Source organism: Schistocerca nitens, chromosome 10 (assembly GCF_023898315.1).
Source record: "Schistocerca nitens isolate TAMUIC-IGC-003100 chromosome 10, iqSchNite1.1, whole genome shotgun sequence".
In the NCBI taxonomy this organism is placed as follows: domain Eukaryota; kingdom Metazoa; phylum Arthropoda; class Insecta; order Orthoptera; family Acrididae; genus Schistocerca; species Schistocerca nitens.
The window spans coordinates 29,407,901-29,426,547 of NC_064623.1; the positions used below are offsets into that span (position 1 = coordinate 29,407,901).

The window sequence follows — 18,647 nt, forward strand, 5'->3', positions numbered from 1 at the left end:
GCTGGGTGGCGCCTGTGGGGAGAGCCCCTGGTCGGAGTGGGTGGTATCGGGGTGGACGTTTCGCAGATAAAATGTCAACATGCATCAGGTCACTCTGCGGCCGCGTCTTCCAACAGGAAAGGTTCTGTCTCTGGTTCTGGTACTTCTGCCTTTTCCCCCCTTGGCCACTCCCTGGGAGGAAGGACAGGCCCGCCGGCTTGGGGCGAAATACTTCCTCCACTATTTAGTCTGTTCTCGGACCGATGGGAGGGCGTTCGCCACCTCCAAGCCCATGTTCTTTGTACAGCATATTGAGGATATCTTCGGAGAAATCAAGGCTCTTAGTAAAATTCCCCTACACAGTCGGCGGCGCTCCAGGCATGCGACCGACTAGGGGACATTGCAGTGTCCATTGTCCCACATCTGGCACTCAATAGGACGCAGGGGATTATTTTCCATCGGGACCTCCGGCTGCAATCTGATGAGGAGCTCAGGGCCAACCTGGAGTGCCGTGGCGTGCATTTTGTCCAGCGAGTCCAGTGCGGCCCCAAAGACCGTCGTGTCGACACTGGGGCCTTTATCCTCGCCTTCGAGGGGGATGTTCTCCCGGAGAAGGTAAAGGTGATGTGCTACCGGTGCGACATGCGACCTTACGTCCCGCCTCGTATGCGATGCTTTCGATGTAAGCGGAAGAAGATAAAAGAATTGAAAACCTTGGACCGTCTGTCTTATTCTTAGGCCAGGAAGAAATATGACCGCCTCCATCCCGTGATGTTGACAATGACATTTGCTTCAGTCATGTCCACTCCTTCCGCAGTATCCTCACCCCTATCCTGTCCCCCCTCTACCTCCTCACCCCATCCGGGGTCTATGCCTCCGCCTCCCAAATCCCTCCCTTCCAAATCCTACTCCCTCGTGGCCCCTGTCCCCTCTGCCCCAGGGTCCACCCTTCCTCCTCCTCCTCCTCCTCCTCCTCAGCTGCCGCCTGAGATGCGATCCTCTTCTCAGGTGTCCATCGGGGAAATGTTACGGACCCCGGCTTCCGAGGTCCAGCGTTCCAAAAAGGACCCAGAGTGTGAGGACTTTCTTCGGGTCCAGCCCCACAGCCCACCATCCCTGTGACTCATCAGTCTTCCAAGAAGGCCTCAAAGAAGAAGTCTTTATCCCCCTCTCCACCCCGGCGCGTTTCGTCTGATGCTCCATCCGACAGTCACTGCTCTCAGCCGTCCTCAGTTTCGCCGGGACGCTCTGCTGCCAGGTGCTCAGCTGGCCTGTCGTCGGCGGACAGTGCTGCCCCTCCTGCGCAACCCAGGAATGTGACCGCAGCTGGTGACGACTCGATGGAACAGGATCCGCCTCCCGACGGTTGTAGTGATGTTCCCTCGAAACCTGGCCCTCCGCGGCTGTCGAGGTGACCAGCTCTTCACCCGTTTTGTTCCCCCTTTCTCTGATTCGCGATGGATCTGTTACATTGGAACATAAGAGGTATTCGATCTAATCGGGAGGAATTACAACTGCTCCTCTGCCTGCACCTTCCGCTCGTCATAGGTCTCCAGGAAACGAAGTTACGCCCAACTGACCGTATTGCTTTTACCCACTATACCTCCGAGTGATCTGACCTAGCCCCTGTGGACGGTATTCCAGCTCATGGTGGGGTCATGTTGCCCGTTCGGGACGATGTCTATTACCATCCCATCCCATTGACCACCCCACTCCAAGCAATAGCTGTCCGTATTACTCTTTCTGCCTTTACTTTTTCTGTTTGTACTGTCTACACTCCATCGTCATCCGCAGTTAGTCGGACTGACATGATGCACCTCATTGCTCAGCTTCCTCCGCTGTTTTTATTGTTTGGCGACTTCAATGCCCATCATCCCCTTTGGGGTTCTCCTGCATCCTGTCAGAGAGGCTCCCTCTTGGTGGATGTTTTCAACCATCTAAATCTTGTCTGCCTCAATACTGGTTCCCCGACTTTCCCCTCGGACTCTACTCATACCTACTCCCACTTGGACCTCTCGATCTGTTCTACCACTCTTACCTGTCGGTTTGAGTGGTATGTCCTTTCTGACACCTGTTCGGGCGACCATTTCCACTGTGTCGTTCGTCTCCTGCACCACACCCCATCCCCACGTCCCTCGAGCTGGAACATACCGAAAGCTGACTGGGGACTTTACTCCTCCCTGGTGACCTTTCTGGACCAAGATTTTCTCAGTAGTGACAGTCAGATCGAATACCTCACGGCTGTTATCATCAATGCTGCCGAACATTCCATTCCTCGTACTACCTCTTCTTCACGTCATGTTTCAGTCCCCTGGTGGAATGAGGCTTGCAGAGACGCTATCCGTGCTCGACAATGTGCTTTACGCACCTTTCGCCGCCATCCTACACTGCCGAATTGTATTGATTACAAATGACTCCGAGTGCAATGTCATCGAGTCATCAAAGACAGCAAAAAAGCTTGTTGGGCCTCTTTCACAAGCTCCTTTAACAGTTTTACTCCCTCTTCTGTTGTCTGGGGTGGCCTACGCCGGCTGTCGGGCATTGAGGCCCACTCCTCGATACCTGGCCTGACTTCAGGTAATGAGGTACTTGTGGACCCTGTGGATGTCTCCAACGCCTTCGGCCGCTTTTTCGCGGAGGTTTCAAGCTCCGCCCATTACCACCCTGCCTTTCTTCCCAGAAAAGAGGCAGAAGAGGCTCGGCGACCTTCCTTCCACTCGCTGAATCTGGAAGATTATAATGCCCCCTTTACCATGCGGGAACTTGAACGTGCACTTGCACTGTCCCAGTCCTCTGCTCCGGGGCCAGATGCCATTCACGTTCAGATGCTGACACACCTTTCTCCGGCAGGCAAATGCTTTCATCTTCATACCTATAATCGCGTCTGGACCGAAGGTCAGGTCCCCATGCATTGGCGTGAGGCTGTCGTTGTTCCCATACCCAAACCCGGGAAGGATAGACACCTTCCTTCTAGTTACCGCCCCATTTCTCTTACAAGCTGTGTCTGTAAGGTGATGGAGCGCATAGTTAACACTCGGTTGGTTTGTATTCTTGAATCTCGACGGCTACTTACCAATGTTCAAAGCGGCTTTTGTTGACGCTGCTCCGCTGTTGATCACCTTGTGACCTTGTCGACGTTCATCATGAACAACTTTTTGCGAAATTGCCAAACGGTAGCTGTGTTCTTCGATTTGGAGAAGGCTTACGATACCTGTTGGAGAGGAGGTATCCTCCGCACTGTGCACAGGTGGGGCCTACGTGGTCGCCTGCCCCTTTTTGTTGATTCATTTTTAACAGATTGAATGTTTAGGGTACGTGTGGGTTCCGTATTGTCCGACGTCTTCCTCCAGGAGAATGGAGTGCCTCAGTGCTCCATTTTGAGTGTAGCCCTTTTTGCCATAGCGATCAATCCAATTATGGATTGCATTCCACCTAACGTCTCAGGCTCTCTTTCTGTTGATGACTTCGCGATCTACTCCAGTGCCCAGAGAACATGCCTCCTGGAGCACTGCCTTCAGCATTGTCTTCACAGCCGATACTCATGGAGTGTGGCTAATGGCTTCCAGTTCTCTGAAGAGAAGACGGTTTGCATCAACTTTTGGCGATATAAAGCATTCCTTCCACCATCCTTACATCTCGGTCCCATTGTTCTCCCGTTCGTGGAGACAACGAAGTTTTTAGGGCTCACACTGGACAGGAAACTTTGTTGGTCTCCGCATGTCTCTTATTTGGCTGCCCGTTGTACACGTTCCCTTAATGTCCTCAGAGTTCTTAGTGGTTCATCTTGGGGAGCGGATCGCACTGTCCTGCTTCGCAGTATAGTCCAATCAAAGCTGTATTATGGGAGCCTTGTCTACTCGTCTGCTCAGCCATCCCTCTTACGCCGTCTCAACTCCATCCATCATCGGGGGCTACATCTTGTGACCGGAGCATTCTACACTAGTCCCGTCGAGAGTCTTTATGCTGAAGCTGCCGAATTACCATTGACGTACCGGCGCGACGTACTGCTTTGTCGGTATGCCTGCCGGCTGTTGTCAGTGCCCGACCACCCCTCCTATCAGTCCTTCTTCACCGATTCTCTTGACCGTTAGTATGGGTTGTATGTGTCTGCCCTGCTGCCCCCTGGAGTCCGCTTTCGTCGCCTGCTTCGACAATTGGATTTTGCCCTCCCTACCACCTTCAGAGAGGGTGAGAGCCCGACTCCATCCTGGCTCCAGGCTCCAGTTCACATTCATCTTGACCTCAGCTCGCTCCCAAAGTAGGGTACTCCGGGTGCAGTGTATTGCTCACGGTTTGTCGAACTTCGTGCGCAGCTTGCCAGTAACACCTTTATTTATGCTGATGGCTCCAAAACTGACGATGGTGTTGGCTGTGACTTTGTCGTCGGGGACGTCACCTTTAAATACCAGTTCCTCGACCAGTGTTCCAGCTTTACGGCCGAGCATTTTGCTCTCAATCAGGCCATTCAGTATGTCCACCACCACTGCCATTCTCCGTATGTACTCTGCTCTGATTCACTCAGAGCTCTTCAGAGCCTTGGAGCTCCAGATCTGGTCCATCCCTTGGTGCAATGGGTCCAGCAATCCCTCCATTCTTTTGCTGATGATGGCTCTCTTGTTAGATTTATGTGGGTTCCAGGCCATGTAGGAGTGCCTGGGTTTGAGGCTGCTGATGCTGCGGCCAAGGCTGCAGTTCTCCTGCCTCGGCCAGCCTCCCTTTGTGTCCCATCGTCTGACATTAGTGGGGTTGTTTGTAAGAGGCTTGTGTCATTATGGTGGGATACTTGGTCGTCACTTCGAGAAAATAAGCTCCGGGCCATAAAACTGTTCCCAACAGCTTGGACAACCTCTTCCTGACCATCTCGGGGAGAGGAGGTCCTTTTGACCAGGTTGCGGATTGGGCATTGCCGGTTTAGCCACCGCTACCTGCTAACCGGTGACCCCGCCCCGCAGTGCCCTTGTGGTCATGCATTGACAGTGCGCCTTCAAAAGGCCAGACATACCAACAATTAAAGGGAACAGCCATGGGTACCAGGATGGCCCCCTCGTACGCCAACCTATTCATGGGTCGCTTAGAGGAAGCCTTCTTGGTTACCCAGGCCTGCCAACCCAAAGTTTGGTACAGATTTATTGATGACATCTTCATGATCTGGACTCACAGTGAAGAAGAACTCCAGAATTTCCTCTCCAACCTCAACTCCTTTGGTTCCATCAGATTCACCTAGTCCTACTCCAAATCCCATGCCACTTTCCTTGACGTTGACTTCCACCTGTCCAATGGCCAGCTTCACACGTCCGTCCACATCAAACCCACCAACAAGCAACAGTACCTCCATTATGACAGCTGCCACCCATTCCTCATCAAACGGTCCCTTCCCTACAGCCTAGGTCTTCATGGCAAACGAATCTGCTCCAGTCGGGAATCCCTGAACCATTACACCCACAACCTGACAACAACTTTCGCATCTCGCAACTACCCTCCCGACCTGGTACAGAAGCAAATAACCAGAGCCACTTCCTCATCCCCTCGAACCCAGAATCCCCCACGGAAGAACCACAAAAGTGCCCCACTTGTGACAGGATACTTTCCGGAACTGGACCAGACTCTAAATGTGGCTCTCCAGCAGGGATATGACTTCCTCAAATCCTGCCCTGAAATGAGATCCATCCTTCATGAAATCCTCCCACTCCACCAAGAGCGTCTTTCCGCCGTCCACCTAACCTTCGTAACCTGTTAGTTCATCCCTATCAAATCCCCAAACCACCTTCCCTACCCTCTGGCTCCTATCCTTGTAACCGCCCCCGGTGTAAAACCTGTCCCATGCACCCTCCCACCACCACCTACTCCATTCCTGTAACCCGGAAGGTGTACACAATCAAAGGCAGAGCCACATGTGAAAGCACCCACGTGATTTACCAACTGACCTGCCTACACTGTGATGCATTCTATGTGGGAATGACCAGCAACAAACTGTCCATTCGCATGAATGGACACAGGCAGACAGTGTTTGTTGGTAATGAGGATCACCCTGTGGCTAAACATGCCTTGGTGCACGGCCAGCACATCTTGGCACAGTGTTACACCGTCCGGGTTAACTGGATACTTCCCACCAACACCAACCTATCCGAACTCCGGAGATGGGAACTTGCTCTTCAATATATCCTCTCTTCCCGTTACCCACCAGGCCTCAATCTCCGCTAATTTCGAGTTGCCGCCACTCATACCTCACCTGTCATTATATATATATAGTGAAAAAAGATGGATACTACTAAAAAGGTGTAATATTACTTTACTAGAAGTTTCAAAATGATAACCCCCTTTACAGGAACATAGATGCACTACAAAATTGAAATAATAAACTTTTAAATTAGTGTTTCAGCCAGACACAGTCTCATGATAAATTATTAACATTTTGTGAAACTGACAAAGTCACATGGTATTTAATATAGGTGAGCATACAATTCATAATTCTTTCATACAATATTAAAAGTAAATGTGGAATGTAGTCACGTAATAACAACATAAACATCACAATAAAGCGTATAAGAGTTCTTCCCTGAACAGATGTATAATTTGTGTTAAATGAGTCTTAATCTGTTACATTATAAACTTCAGAAGAGTTTCATGGACTGAAAAAACTGCTGGCATAAGTGTATAAACAGCTTTCTGCATAGATTGTGAATTAGCACATAACTCTAAGGCTGTTCATGTAAACACTTAATTGATTACTTCTGTTATTTATTTTCGGCTCACAGGAAGAAGTCTGTGGAAGGATTGTGTCTACATTGAAGAGTGTACATGATCTCTCTTGTTCCCATTAATATTGGGGAACTTGGAAATTTTTGTTGAATTTTGTGAAGCAGCTGTAAAGGTGATAGTTTTGTAGTATTTGCACAAGGAGTTGTTACTAAATTGGTGCCAGTATAGTGAAACATTATAAAAACACATCACCCAGTTAAGTAGTCATGTTTTGGAAATCGTAACGCCAAGAAGAAGAAAAAAAATGATGATGATGATGATGATTCTATTCAGTTTTTAAACATCTTATAAGTGATGAGTTGTGCTCTTTGAGCACTATGTCACATTATAACTTCAGTTAAAACACAGTCGCCGCATTGACAGAAGTGATGGAAAAAGTTGGTTGTAGGATTAGTATGTAGAAGTAGTGAAATGTGTTGTGGTAGAATGACAGTGTTGGTGATGTTTTATTGTGTGCCTGGGGGGGGGGGGGGGGGGGAAGAAGGGGTTACATCAGATGTTCTACAGAAACTACCCAAAATTTTATCAGGGCATCTGCTCATCATCTTCAGGTAATGATACTTTGGTGTGCCTGCTGGTGGATGGCTCCAAGACAGCACTTCAATGTTACTGCTAAACACACATTGCAAAAAGAAAAATGGGGGAACATGTACATAGTGATGGTTTTTAGCACATACATAACAGCACATTTTGTTGAAAGTAATGGAAATAGTCTGTCATGCGAGAGATTGCAGAGTATTGGACTTCCTGTTCCTTTTGTTAATTTACAAGCCACTGTTGATACAATATCAACAGGTGCAAGGTCATTTACCATGTCTTTTAGTTAAACTATGTGTAGGGCGTTGTGTGGCCAGCGTTATTGCTTTGATAATGCTGTCCCGGAAAGACGTAGCAGTAGCGAGGGTCAAGGGCCTTGCTGCATTTGTGTGTTCAGCACTTTTTATCCAGGATTACCAGCTTTTTTTAAAGCGGAGTTGGGACATCCCTACACTGAAAAAGTGTGATTTTTTTAACTAACATCTCTAAGCCTATAATTTACACACACAGGTGTAAAATTCAAACATATATTGTACAATTTGTGGTTTATTTTCAATCCTTAAAGTGTTATGACAGCACAAACGGTATAATCTAGGCAAGTTTGAATTGCAGCAAAGTACTGCATATTATGTTCTTGATATTTCTGGCTGCTTTTTAACCTCCTTAGTAGGTCATTCTCTTTTTCCCTGTTGAGAAACCAATGGAAATGATGGCATAGTAATGACTAGTTGTCCTTCACCATTAATTCAGCTTCTAATCTAGTCATTGACTAACAGTTCAGCAGCATTAGGATGAAATACTGATAACATGAAACAGACATCTGTAAACAGGTTCTTGTAGTTTCCACGACAGTGAAATTCTGCGCCAATTTCTCATTACTTCAGCTTAAAAAGGCTCTCTTTCTCTTGCTTTGGAAAAGTGCTTAATTGCACACATTCTTTGAACATCAGATCGTCATCAACATGAAATTTGTATTGACATGTCCCTTCTAATCTTCTATGTGAACAAAAATGGTTTGAAAGCTTGGTTTACATTTTCTCCAAAATCAAAATGTTTGTCAATGCAGTCTATAATAGGGTGTTTTACTGCCACTTCATTACTTTCACTGACTTATGATGAATTCATTTGTGAAAATGTTTTTGTTGTTGTGGTCTTCAGCTTGATGCAGCTCTCCATGCTAGTCTATCCTTTGCAAACTTTTTCATACCCAAATAACTATTTCAACCTACATCCATTTGAAACTGCTTGCTGTATTCAACCCTTGGTCTTCCTCTGCAGTTTTTACCCTAGCCCCACTTCCGTCCAGTACTAAACTGATAATACCTTGATGTCTCAGAATATGTCCTATCAAATGACCCCTTCTTTTAGTCAGGTTGTGCTGCAAGTTTTTTTTCGTCAATCCATCCTCACTCAGCATCTTTACAGTTGCACAATTTAAGTGTTCGAAGAATGTTGGTACAGGACTTCTAATGCCACCTACATGAGTTGCAGATTGTCCAGAAGCCCATTTCCACCTCAGTGGATTTGTTAACAAACAAAATTTTAGATACTGATCACAAGACAATCATATGGAGCTGCGCCTGCATCCACTGCATTGCACAGCAACAAAGTTACTGTGTGGTGTGTTGTGTCATGATATGATGCAAAAGCCATGGTCATGCGATTACAGTCACATTGAATTGTTATGTTGTCCAGTTTGAAACCTTTGTTAGGCAACAACTATAGAGATTTGCAGACGTTATTGGCACAAGCTGGTATCAACATCTCACACAGCACAAATATCAATAGCTGCTGTACACCAATAGTTTGGGGAATGTGCAATTGCGAGAGCTGGTGACATTCGGTGGCCTCCCAGATCCCCTGATCTGTCAGCTTGTTATTCCTTTTAGTGTTCCTTAGTTGACCTGCTACAATTGAAGAATTGAAAGCCAAGATCCAAGAAGCAATTGCCAAAATTTTAGTTGAGATGTTACATCATGCAATGAAGAAAATAACGAAGAGACTGCAGTAATGTTTGCGTAGAGAAGCAGCTCGTCTGCAAGATTTCATCTTCAAAAATTAATTGTACTGATTGTATTCTAAAATGGCATTATTTTTGCAATTAAAAGACATAAATATATATTTTAATTTGGTTTCATGAAATTATTTACTTTTCAAAATTTCCCCATTTCTTTGAATTGTAGGAATGTGTCCTTACCTAGGTACCACACAAAGAACAATGTTCACACATGGTCAAGGAACACATCTGATTACCGATCATGTAATTACAAACAAACACACAAAACAATCTTGAAATTCATAAGTTTCCAACGAAGTCTCAGGCTGGTATGATTGGCACTGGATAAAGGCGCATTGTGGTAGAAAATGCAGACACCGGGCAAGTTGATTACCCGATTGCAGAGCAAAGCATGGTAGGCGCCACACAAAGAACAATGTTCACTCGTGGTCAAGGAACACGTCTGATTACAGATTACACAACTACAAACAAACACAGCAAATAGTCTCGAAATTCATAAGTTTCCACAGCAAAGCATGGTAGGCGCCACACAAAGAACAATGTTCACTCGTGGTCAAGGAACACGTCTGATTACCGATTACACAACTACAAACAAACACAGCAAATAGTCTCGAAATTCATAAGTTTCCACCGAAGTCTCAGGCTGGTGTGATTGGCACTGGATAAAGGCGCAGTGTAGTGGAACAAGCAGACGCCAAGTGAGGTGGCAATCTTGTCCCCGAGTTTCACCAGCATAGTGATATTCCAATGCGGGAATTAATAATCTTTGGCAGAAGACGTGACGTGAAACACCCTCTGCACATCCAGCTGCATAGTAGGAGTAGAGTGGCAGGTCTATGGAGGCAAGGCCTCAGCTTCGTTACAGGTTGACAGCCTTGTGGCCATGTTTGACAGCTGAAAGCGCATGTGTCGGCCTGTGTGAATCACTTGTGCCTTTGACTTTAGGACCGGTGGCAGCACCTGCGGGGTGTGGCACTAGGAGCACGTGAAATAACATTGTTGTGGAAGTGGTGGGGGCTGCAGTGCAGTGTGTTGATGATGTCATCCAGTGTATTTTTTTCTTTCAATGAAATATAGTGTTTTCATCCAAGAAAGTGATGTTTTGGCTTGACAGAGTATTGCACTGTATTCAAGACAATGATTTGTATCATATCTGGTAGAAGATAGGCACAATATTTTATTAGATTACTTTTTCAACAATCTAAGTGATATTTTTTTATCTACACAGAATCATTTGCAGCACAAATGATCTGTACAAAATGCGAACTGTAAGTAGTGTCGTCATTGTGGAAAATCTTTCTCCTCCAACATATCCTACACTTGTCAATATTGATCGACAAACAAGTTAGGGCACAGCCATCTAGAATACGGGTGGTCGTAATTAGGAACTGCACGCAGGTGGGCTGTGAGCAGGGATGTCACAGGTGAGCCTCACAGCATCGAATACCTGAACACAGTCGGGATATTTCATGTTTTCTTATGTGGTCGGTGAAATGGTAGTATAAAGGCTCCTAAGGATGGCTACCTCTTTCAGGTTTTTTTATGTGGTGAGAGGCTTATTGCACACCAAATAGACCTGTGCTGAGGAAAAACCCCTGATAATGTGACAAACAAGAACATAAATTTACAACAAATAATAGAAGAAAAATATGGAAATAACTATGACATAAACACTCACCACATCTTCTCATTCTTAGCATCTGGATGGATACTGGCATACATCTTACAAAGAAAATGACTTAGAAATGAAAAGCAAAAGTACAAAACAGAAATTTTAGTGAACTAAACATATACATACTGTTGTAATCATTATTTAGATGATCCTGAATTGTCACTCGATTCCTTGTCGCTACTGTCATTGTAGAGTGCATTGTCCTCTGTGCCGTCAAGCACATTAGAAACACAGCATCTCTCAAATGCGTGATGGACAGCTTTATACGAGTCTAGTACAAGTGTTTGGCAAATTTAGCACGGTACCAGGACAACATTGCCATACATGTTTAATGAGTCTGCACTTTGATTGTTCCAGCTTCACCATAAAAATTGTTAAATCACTGTCAGTTACTTGCTTAAAATGTTGAAAATTTTCTGTAATCACTCCCACTGTACAAACCGAATGTAATACTTGATGTGTTCGGAGACAGGTTGTGGATAATATGTGAGTAATTTGTGTCAAAGTTGGTTCTAATGAATGCGTGTAATATTATCTTCTTTTACCTTTTAGAAAGGAACACTATAACCAAATTTTTGACACCAGTAGTAATGAGAAGCAATTCAGAAGTTGAAATGTCTCCTATTCCCAGCAAGCTGAAGAATCGCAACACTGTTCACAATATGTTTTTGTAGGCCACAAAACATTTTGACCATAAGCAAAATAATATAAACTATTATCTCATTCAAAACTGTTACTAGCACTGACATTGAAAAGCTACCTTTAACTTTTCTCAAACTTGTAGTTTGTAAAAGGTGTTTGCTGTAAAAAGGCAACCATGCATTAATTAGAACCAACTTTGACAAAAGGCAGCTTTTGTTGGGTTAAAGAAAATGGTTGCTTTAATTGCAATGACTTGTTGTTTTCAGAATGTGTGTAGTGGTGCATTCAAAGCACTGTGGCAACAGATGGTGCCAAACTCTTAATACAGTTTGTTTGATCAGCAGTCTGAAGTTGTCACTCTCTTGTTCAATACAAAAGGGAATGAAAAGTGAAATAAATGTGTGGATATTTAACAAGAAAGTTGCAGCATCTTTGGCATATACTGCAAAGGGTCTAGTAATTTTCTTTAATCATCCAAACACTTACACTGACTTTTGTGAACCCGTTTTTGTACTGCACATTTCATGGTTGAAGCCAATAACAGAACAGCTTGCTGTTGAGGATCTTTCTCTATATTGAGTATATGGAGATGAATTCCTGTATGGAATCCCATTACATGTTCTAGCCATCCCTGAAGAACAGTTTACCCAGTCAGTGAATTTAGTACTCAGGAGTTCGTGGCTCAGGACTAATGTTCTTGTGTTATCTCTGTTTGTAGGAACATATCTGATATCTGAGACTGTGATACCGTTGAGTGCCTTTAAAAATTAGCGAATATTGAATTCAGAATTGAGCATGTCTCCAAGAAGGAATAAGCTTGATGTACTGGTGGTTTTTGTGAAGAAGTTGTCTAGGGTGGTCAACTTATTTCAGTTTATTGCAGCTAGTGCCACAAAGAACCAAGTTATTTAGGAAATACTGGGGAATGGCAAGATGTGACAGAAGAGATTGGAATTTTTCAGGAAAGCAGCAGTGGCAGTTCAGGTGAATCAAGATTAAAATGATTGTAACAAGTCTTAAGCCATTGTTGTTTTGTTGAAACAGAAGGTACCTTGAGTTAGTTTATAAACTTAACTTAAAATACAAATTGTCTTCATGAAAACAGCTGATAAAGTATGTTGCCACAGTTTTATAAATGTTGCAAAAGTAACATAGTGTTAACGTTGGGTAGAGCGAACTTTATGGCTATAACGACAGAGACCTGGACTTCTGATAACACTGGATCATATTTGGCAATAACATTTGATTTCATATTTCAAGATGATGTGTGCTTTTATCATATTTCAACTGAAAAGGTTGCATTTTTCTCTTTCTGGACTAAGCATAGGTAGGTTGCAAATACAACATTTGGGGGAGGGAGGGTTATTTAGAACAGAATTGTTACAATAATTACTGACAATGCAGCAAATATGAAAAATGCTGTTATACCCACACAATCAATTTAACTGTGAAAGAGGTGATGTTGGAAAAAATTTCATTTTTTTTTCATTCCAAAATATTGAAAGAAAAAAAGGTTGAGCCCATGTGGTTCATTTTCAAAGAGTACTTTGGCTTCAGGAAAACTCAAGGGGAGATGGGCCATCAAATTCTAAAAAAGTAATGCAGACTTGTCCAACAACATGAAATTCTAATCTTATTATGATAGAGACACTAAGTGCAATAAAAGAAACCTCTTTCAGCAGTGAGGAACTGTATAATGATCATATCTGGCTTCTGAATGCAGGGGAAGGGAAAATACTAAAAGACAGTGGTTCCCATACTGAATGATGATCAACATGTCAGGCAAAACTTAAATCACAGTGTTATTAATTTCCCTCCACATTGTTATTAATTTCCATACAGATTTGTGGTGTACAACATACAGTGAAAACCATCAAACCCTGTACTGGATGTTTTCAGTTATCTAAGACAAAACTTGTAGATGCCATTTGTAGAAAAGCACGGAACCTCAAAACCGATAAAGTTGTAGTGAAAATACTCCTAGAGCTAAGATTTAAAAAAGTGGGTTTAGGCATAGAAGAAAATGCTGGTAACGCACAGCAATGGGTCTCAGGAGGAGTTAAGTGATGATAAACTCGGCAAGAAACCAGCTGGGGAACACGAGAGGTTGCTACTACTGAAGTTACGACAACACCACCAGAAGCTGCCAAAAAAAAACAGCACTGAATATTTTGGCATTTTTTTGACAAAGTAGCTATAGTCTGGGAGACGAGTCTTTGGTATTGACAGCTCGGTAGCGTCTTTCCATTGCCTAGCGACCGCAGGCAGGCAGCCAATGACGGCCTGACTTTGAGCGGGTAGCAAGGGCCACGTTGCCGCTCTGAAACCCGGTCGCGCGCGCTTATGAAACTTACCAGTGTCTCGCGTGCAGGCGGTGCGGTCGTTCGTCGTTTGTCTGAAGTTGAATTCGCAGTTTACTTCGTTTTTGTTGTTTTTAGTGTTTCTTTGTTTATGTTTCGTTGTAAACAATGTCTAGTGCGGTGGGTAATACCAGCCCAACACAAAAAGTGAAACGGAGGAAGAAAAGTGTGCTACACACCCAGGCCCGTGAATTCGCGTGCTCTGTGAGGGATTACTTTGAGAAAGAAAAGGACAAAGGTGGGCCCTTAATTCCTGTTGTTCAGGTTGTGAAGAGAACTGCAGCAGCATTGAAAATAAGTAAGAACACTGTTGTAAAGATAGGGAAAGAACAGTATAGTGTAGATTGTGACAAGAGTGGCACAACAAAGCTGCACACACCAGGAAAGAAGCGACCAAGAAATAAGCAGGTGACAGCTTTGGACGATTGTCAGAAAGGTGCTATTCGTCGTCATATATACAGCTATTATCAGAGAAGGGAACATCCCACTCTATCTAAATTACAGGTGTCGCTTCAGAAAGACGATCTTTTTAAAGGGAGCAAATTTTCATTGTGTACAGTGTTGAAAGACATAGGCTTCAGCTATTCACTGTTTAACGGACGCAAAATATTAATGGAAAGGACAGATGTAGTTGCATGGCGGTGCAGATTTCTGCGCAGGATCATGGGTGTGGAATTCGAAAGTATAGTGTGGTTAGATGAAACTTGGGTCAATGCCAGCCATTCTTTACGTAGAGGCTGGAATGATGGAACGCCCGAGGGGACAATGGCAGTGCCTGTTGGCAAAGGAGGGCGTATTATTATTGTCTTACATGCAGGAACATCGAAAGGTTTTGTGCCAAACTGCTTGAAAATGTTTCGGTCAAAAAAGACGGGAGATTACCATGAAGAAATGAACAGTGTAGTATTTCAAGAATGGTTCGAGACATCGTTTATGACGAATCTGACAAGTCCATCAGTGATTGTTATGGACAATGCGCCTTATCATTCCGTTGTTCACAATAAGGCACCAACCTTGGCAACAAAAAAAGACAATATCATTCAGTGGTTGAAACGGTGAAAAGTAGATTTCAGAGAAGATTTAAGGAAGGCGGAACTGCTCGAAATTGTGGCACAAAAGAAACCCCAATTTCCAACATATGTAATTGACGAGATTGCTAAAAAGCACGGGCATGAAATCGTTTGGCTTCCTCCATACCACTGTCACTTCAATGCAATTGAAGGAGTGTGGGCGCAGATAAAAAATTACATTGCTGCAAACAATAAAAAATTCACGATCTCTGAAGTGGATCTCTCCTTCCAGCAGCTATCAATAAAGTGACAAGCGAGACGTGGGCTAAAATTGTAAACAGCACTGCAAGTGCCATCAGAGAGGTGGCCAAAACCGAAGGGGTTGTGGAAGAATGCATCGAAAATTTAATTATACATCTGGGAGAGAGCAGTGATAGTTCGAGTAGTGCTGAAGAAGACAATGTCAAATCAGATTCTGACAGTGATGTGAGTGGTGTTTTTGTCGTCGTCTGTTGGGGGGGGGGGGGGGTTGTTTTGGGGGAAGAGACCAGACAGCGAGGTCATCGGTCTCATCGGATTAGGGAAGGAAGTCGGCCGTGCCCTTTGAAAGGAACCATCCCAGCATTTGCCTGGAGCGATTTAGGGAAATCACGGAAAACCTAAATCAGGATGGCTGGATGCGGGATTGAACCGTCATCCTCCCGAATGCGAGTCCAGTGTGCTACCACTGCGCCACCTCGCTCGGTAGTGGTGTTTTTGCATTACAGTAACTACAACGTATTCAGGAATGTAAGGAGGGAGTTTGCTATCGATCTACAACCAGATCATCATATTGTGAGTACTTTCTTCAGATTATAACTCTTAATACACTGACCAATTATTCTGTAGCTTGTAGTAGAACAAATTAATAATGCTAATACTTAACAATGGAAACCAAAACTGCTAATGTTCAACAACTTACGAAAATAGTTTTCATTTCAGTTGTGAAGTTTAACAAATAACTTTATTATGTTTCAGCATCTTAGATACTTGTACTAAATAGCTCTTATCAGTTTTCGAGTTAATATATTTCAAGCATCAACTTTAAATAAATTCACGCGTACCAATACGACTTGTATTTTGTCTCGCTTTTATTTCTGCTGCTAGAGAATGCGTGTAGCAGACAGGGCGCCGCGTGCTGTGAGCCACGTTCGGCAACAGCGCCGTCTGCCCGCCGGAACTGTCAGTACCAATCACTCGTCTCACATGCCACACTTATAACCGAAGGTCTTGTTTCTTGTCAAAGAATATTTGGAGGTACATTACTTGAGAAGAGAGGAAAACTCAAAGAACTTTAGGAAAATGCATGAACTGGTTTTTGCAGAACTGTTTTCCTGGCCACTAATTATCTGTGCATTCCAGCAACTTATGTTCCCTCTGAAAGAGTATTTTTTCTGAAGCTGGACAATTCACTAACATGAGACAAAATTATTTGTCACAAGAAAACTTGAACATGTAACATTGAACTCATATTCTTAAATCATTTTCATGATGTAAATTACTTATAGCTGGAAATTTTTTAAAGAAAATGTCTGTATAAAACTGTACTCAAAGAATGGCATCTGATAGGCGCTGTACTAAGATTTGTGCATTCAAACAAATACTGGGATTATGCAAAACTGTTTGTTAGTTGTTTTAGGAAGTGTTGTCTATAGCGAGACATGAAGCGCCATAATTTGAGGATGAAAAGCAGTGACTACAATAATAGGTATTACTAATTAAATTTTTAATGGCAACTCGCGAAAGTGCATCCGATGGATCTCTAATGTATAGAAAGGCTGCGCAACATTGAATATTTTCTTTGTGACACCATTATTGAAATTTGTGATTTTTATTATGCAGAGTATGTGTTGTAATGGCATTTATCATGAACAATACATCATTTGGAAAATTCACCATGTGTAATAAGTTATCTGAGTTTTAGAGAGGGTCCATCAAATCATATAAAAACATTTGAAGCCCTCTTTAAAGGAGGGGCTCGGTTGTAAATGTGATGACTGACATTTTGGGCAAGAATGACTTGTTCAGCATATGGTGCAGTACCTTGCACTCAGAGTTAAATGCATGAGTTAGTTTTAAAAAATCTCTCCATATGGCAGATGAATACAGCTTGTTCTTTCCTGGTAAGTAGTAGCTGCTGCAAGTATAACATGGCATGTGTGACAAAATAGCTACTAGGAGGCAGTTGGAATTTGAAGGGAAGATGAATGTGAACAATTCTGCAGTATTGTTTCAACTCGATGTTCCTTTTGATTGTCAGTCAAAACCCAAGGAATGAACCTGGCAGCAACCCATCTCATTCCCAAGTCTTCTATTAAAATTCGCTGAACCGAGCTCCAAGATAACCCACTAATCCCTGACAGTTGATCAGTTGTCTGTCGACAGTCTGTGATCAAAAGCTCTCGAATTTTTTCAACATTTTCATCTATTCGGGCGTCGATGTATGTCCAGAATGAAGTTTTATCGTCAGTTGACATGTCGCCATTTTTAAATTGAGCCAACCACTCGCACACTTGAGTTTTCCCATAGCCTCATCTTGGTAAACTATTTTCAACATCATTTTTACCAATAGAAAACAAAATTTCACAGCTGCACTTTGTTCACTTAAATTTCCCATTATAAAAATCAAAACGAGAACAAAACAACGCTAGCAAACCAAGTCAACAAGCCAGGTCAACAACACAGGTGGAAATGAACTGGCAACGAGTTGCGCTATACTTCCCTAGTGGCAGAAATGCGTACTGCACAAGCTCCGCCCACGGCAATGTTATTCCAGGTTTTACCACCTCATAAATATCATCAGATGTGTTATCAATTGGCAAAGCGACCATACAAATTTGTTTGACACAAATGTAGATTGTTTACAGTTAATGTAACCTACTGCCACCCCCATATACGTGTGTGCCAGAACAGTTACACACAGTCTTCAAAGTAGATTTGTCATATAAACACATACGTAATTTAAATATGTATATAAAGGCAATTAATACTCACAAATTGTGTGTTATTATTTCAGTTAGATTTTGTTTGCACATATGAACAACATAATGAATTGAAACCTGACATTTTTGACACTATCATTCTGAACTATGTAAAGGAAGTACTTGGGAATGGCTCACATTGAAATCCATACCCATGGAGGACTCAAACAGTGATCTCTGCTGTCCCAATCACTGACACTGGCCTGAGTCCATGGATGCCAGCTCTGCTGACATCTTACCACACCTGGGCAGACACTGATCCAACCATGTGACATTCACTGGTGACATTTATCGTGTTAACGGGAAGACTCACACTGTTGCTACTTCCAGTACCATCAGTCCTTAAACAGCTTCATTTTCATCAAAACTGCATTTTCGGAATTTTTTCATCCTATTGCATTAACATTTTTGAAATATATATATTTCAATGGAGCTTTCTCCATTTGGTTTCTAAGTGAACAGATCAATGACATTGCCTGAATTCATGTACTGAGGGGTAGCAGGCACAAAAAAGAAACAAATACAAATCTCAGAATTTTTGTCTATAGAAACAAATACACCTACAAGAATTGAGAAGCAAGAACAGAAAACTTGACAGAGATTGGTTCTCGAGAACTCTCGAGAACCAAAACCTTGTTTTCAGATTGTCAG

At 43.3% G+C, this 18,647-nt stretch overlaps 1 protein-coding gene across 4 annotated transcripts in view; it reads left to right on the top strand.

The window, feature by feature from the left end:
- LOC126209776 (U11/U12 small nuclear ribonucleoprotein 35 kDa protein-like) overlaps positions 1–18,647 on the top strand; it is a 99,788-nt gene that overhangs the window by 25,990 nt on the left and 55,151 nt on the right. Inside the window, exon 6 of one of the 4 annotated variants that reach the window (XM_049938903.1) lies at positions 6,735–6,926. The exons of the other annotated variants lie outside the window; for them this stretch is intronic. The gene's annotated coding sequence lies outside the window, so the exon portion shown is untranslated. Of the gene's footprint in view, positions 1–6,734; positions 6,927–18,647 lie in introns of those variants that run through there. 4 annotated transcript variants of the gene reach the window in all.